The sequence below is a fragment of the Geospiza fortis genome, unplaced genomic scaffold (genome assembly GCF_000277835.1).
Source record: "Geospiza fortis unplaced genomic scaffold, GeoFor_1.0 scaffold154, whole genome shotgun sequence".
Lineage (NCBI taxonomy): Eukaryota > Metazoa > Chordata > Aves > Passeriformes > Thraupidae > Geospiza > Geospiza fortis.
In genome coordinates, this window is record NW_005054397.1 from 595806 (window position 1) to 600803 (window position 4998).

A 4998-nucleotide genomic window follows, 5' to 3' on the forward strand; every position below is an offset into this window, starting at 1 on the left:
TGATCTTACTGAATGCTATGGAATACTCCCACTGTTGGTTAGGTCTGGGAGCCAGGGAAACTAGAATCTGTCAATCCAAAAACTGTCTTCCACTGTGGTAGTCCTACAGTAATTTTCTAATAATACAGAAATAGGTACCACATGCAAGTTTAGTTATGCAAAACATTGAAACACAAGAAAAACTGTGCTTGAAAACTCTTGCTCATCTATGGGAAGACATGCTGTTATTATGGTTGCCAGAACCTTACACAGACATCTCTCATTCAGACAAGGATAGAGAAAGCAATTGATTGAAGAGATGAACCAGAGGCCAAGAATTTAGAGTATGAGTTTCTGGGTTTTTCAACTATACGAAGGCCTCAGAGTCCTCTTCCAAGTCCACCCATTAACAGCAGCTGCTCTCTGTCTCGACAATAGTGATAGCAGAATAGACACATTCACACACATTTGATTTGAAGGCTCATGAGAAGTACTACATTCAAAATGCAGCATCCTCAAAGACTATATTTCAAATTCACATTAATTGAATTTAACAGATTTCCATGAAAGAGACTAAGATGAGCTTGGAGGCAACTTTCAGATCCTCAAATGATGAAGATAAATTAGATTATCCATTGTTAACTATTACAGCCAGATCCAAATAAGATGACATAATAAAGATGAAGTGCTGTTGCCTTACCAGTAAGTACACACAGATCATTAAGCATAAAAAAACGCCAAAGCATTATCTCTGCAAAGGAGGGTAAAAAACCCTCCAGGTTTTTTAATCATGTTGGAACCACACACTTGAAAAGTGGGCACTTTTTGTCTTAAATAGCTCCATTGTATTTAGAATATGTAAATCCTTCAAACAGTGAGTTACTTTTGGGGATTTTTTTCATTTGTCTTTTAAATGAATAATCTGGAAGATTAAAACATCATCTTGCTTTTGACAGTTGTCAGCTAGAGCATCCTGATAAACCATCATCACAAAAGAGAAAACAGCGCTACGGTTTTCCACCTCCCACTTGTTGCTTTATCGAGCTGTAATAAGAATGAATTATACCATGAAAGATGGCACACACGCTGCAACAATGGAAGGAAAAAATTTTTATTTGGCTACTGAGCCTGGTGCTCTACTACAGAAAATCCCACTGAACACTAATGATGCCTTGTACAGAGAGTACAAGGAAGCCTTATTTCCATACAGTAATAGAGAAACAATGGCTGTCAACTTTTATTTAAGGCTAGCTAGGTAACAGTGTGCAGTGAAAGCAAAAATAACGTGCATTTTATTTCACTTGATGCAACATCCAAGGACTGTAAGCAAGGATGCTGATCCTGACCGGGAATTTGACCAGAGTACTAAATGTAGAGCACAAACTCTCTACACAAGCTGCCCACAATCCAAACACCACAGAGCAGCAACACAACAGTTTATTTATCCTCCAATTCTCCACACAGATATATCTGCAGATATTAAGCAGTACTTACAAACCACATTGGCAAAAGTTGCCCCAAGCTGCAACAAAGTCTCTTGTATGGATGTTTCTTCCTCTTCTGAAAGAATACGCTCTCTGAAAGTTGCACACATTCATTTTCACACTCAGGGCAAGAAACCTTTAAACCCAAGATGTCTTACACAGCTAGGCTCCATTTCACCTTTGTGCCTAGAGATTGAAAGAAATGGTACCACTGAAAATATAGTACCAAATACAGGCAACATCAGCAATTACCTCAATATCTGCTCTGATTCCATGTATTAGCTAAGGTAATCCAAGGCAACCAACACCTGCCTTCTATTCCCACCTTCACAAGACTCCCTTCATGTTCTACTTCCATTTACAACCCTTTCTGCTGCTGAAAGCAGCAGCAGCCATGCTCAGCAGCCACAATAACTTTGACAGGATTCCTTGAGGCACAGCAAAAGTAAGAAAATGGTAAAAAGATGGCCTGAAAATATACCACAGAGCTGAAAAGTCCAAGTAGGGATGACTCCAGCTTCATATGAACCTTGAAACCATCTCAAGCACTACATTCAAAACAAAAGACACCAGAAATTACTTAGTGTTTTCAACCCAAGACAGGTGAAAAGGTCAGAGATCTGCACTGGAGCTTACAATCCCTCTCCTTCGAGCTGGCAACAACCACCCTCTAGCAAGAGACAGATTCTCAGGGAGCTGTAAGCAGGCAGCTCCTCCCTTCCTGTCCACAAGCTCATGAACGTGGTCACAGTTCCCAGCATTTGCCAAGATGTCAAGAGAGTTCAGCTTAAAACAGCACAGCAGCAGTGCTGGGCTCCAGAGGCTCTGGAAACCCTCAGGAGAAGACAGAGCAATTCCCTCACTTGTGCCCAGCCTAGGCTTAGCCAAGATAAGTGTTCTTCATCACACCCAGTCTGCAGTGGTGAGCCACTTCCACACAACGTAGGACCCCAAACTGAGATTTATTCAAAATAAAGCAATTCTTAGTATTACATTCACAGTATGTACACACATACCAAGGGGACTTTACTAATGGTATACTTCCACAGCAGCAAATCACTCACAACCACAATATTTTGAAAACTGAGTATTATTAAGAGTTCCTCAACTCATTTCAACTGGTAACAGAGTTCTTCCTTTTGATGACAGGGCCACATGTCATCCTCACCCTCTGCAGTTGGCCAGTGTACATTATGTGGTTCTTCCTTTTGTTAACACAATAGGGAATATCATCCATTAACACCAACACCGTTTTTACTAGCATTGTAGAACCACGAGGATGGCTGAAGTTGTTTCAAGGTAAGAGAGTATCATCAGAAGCACACATACTTAGTTTCAGATATTCCCCAATTTTCTGTTGCTACATTAAGGTAGAAAATAAGTATCAAATCTATACTAACAATGAGCTTATCCCGGGCCCCCAAAGAGGAAATTGTCACAAAAGCATTTCTCTTCCTCTAACCATCCCTTACTTTGGCAGACGTCTCTTCACCTTACTGATTTACAAATGCAAACTACTGAGAGAATTTTAGTACTTCTGCAAGAATTCCTCAGCTTTTAACAGGGAAAACACAGTTACTGTTTTTCTTCCACATTCACAGTGAATTAGATCCATACCCATGCTTTTCACCATGTCAGTAAATCTCCAGAATATGTTTGCCTGACAAGTTTAGAGTCTACAACATACATCTCTGACAACATTATAGAGAAGAATAAATTAAATGCAGATTTGTTTTAAATGCCAAGCCATCAGTTCGTAGCCTTTTCAAACGAGTGAGGGAGTGAAAGTATTTTTTCTAATGCTCGCAAGGTTTCAAGGTGGTCATGTCATCAGACATTTCAGCCTGCTCTCACAGGACTTGCAAAACTCTCCTCCTCACACAGATACTACATTCTGTCTCTAGCTCAGAGAACCCTCTGAGATAGCAGCTATCTACCCACTGTGATCCAAAACATTTTATTAGAATCCGCCAAATGCAATTAGCCTGATGTTGGGGGGCGAGTTTCTTTATTTCTTTTTCCCTTTCTTCTGACTTATAGAATTTTTTCCCATAAGTTGCTAGGAAACTTAACTACTGGGTACTTATGGATACATAACAAAGAGAAAAGAAAGTGACTAAAGTCCAGAGAGGAAAGTAATAAACTTGTTAAAATAATCAGAGCTTTTACCCAACATTGGCTTCACTTCACTCCAAACACACCACTGAGGAAGCTAGGAACTTTAGAGACTGAAAAACTTGAAAAAAACCAAACTTCTGTAAATCCGTATTTGGGGATATGGAGGTATTATTATTGTGCTATCTGTATATTAAGCTGCTTACAAAGTCTGTCAGGAAAAAAAAATCAGTTATGATGCAATTTACTATTGCTAAAATTTGATGAGAAACTCACTTGAGAGTTAACAGCAAATTTTTAGAAAAGCAAACACTCCAAATCAACTCTGTTTACCAAATACCTTCTTCAGACCACCACTGAGCACTCCTTCTCTCGTTCTTTATTCCACTGGAAACAGCACATGGCTACAAAACCTGCACTGTCCCAGCTGCCATTCAGTCTTCTACGAAACACAGATCTCCAGCACAATACAAAAACACTCAAGCATTTATTCTTGGAAGGGATCAGTGTTACATGCATAATGTTTTCATTCTGAGCCTGCACAGGCAATTTGTTTAGTACATTATAATGTAAAAAAATGCGCACGTGCAAATGCAAGGTAACAAATTCTTCCTCTTCCTTTGCCCAGGACAGCTCACAAGGGATGGAAACCAGAGCCTTCTAACACAACAGGACATCTCTTTCCTTGACATTAGTAAAATGGGACAAGCTGTAACTGAAATACACCCTACAACAATAGGTCCCTTCAGAAGAAACTAATTCTGTTTTTTCTCAGAGAACAAATGCAGTAAAGAAGAGGGCAACAAGAACAAGGGGATGCCAAAGGAGGGGAAGGACTCCCACTTCTTTCACCTATATTAGCCCACACCACCTGCAAACCTTACCCAGACAGTTCTGCTGACATTTGAAAGGTGAAAATATAAGATTAAAGCATCACAGAAAACATTTGCTCCTTCTACATTCAGTGAAAGCAGAAATAACATGCATTTTATTTCACTTGATGTGACACCCAAGGACTATAAGCAGGGATGTTGACTCCTGACAGAGAATTTGACCACAGTACTAAATGTAGAGCACAAACTCTACACAAGCTGCCCACAATCCAAACACCACAGAGCAGCTACATTCAGTTTTGGAAAATATTTGCAAAGACAATTCCAAAGTAAAGGCCTACCAAGTTTCAGGGAACACAAAAACAAATTAAAGGATGCAAAGCAGTACTACTCCAATAAAAATCAGTACTTAGGCTGTCTACAAAATCTATCACTGAATTCTAAGCAAATGAGAAGAAGTAAACAAAAGGAACCTTTTATTTTTCCTGCACAAAGAAGACTGCAATACTGTATATTTGGTATACACTGGTACAGCAATGACAACTCCATCTCATATACCAATTAAATCCTCTGGGGAATACAAACCT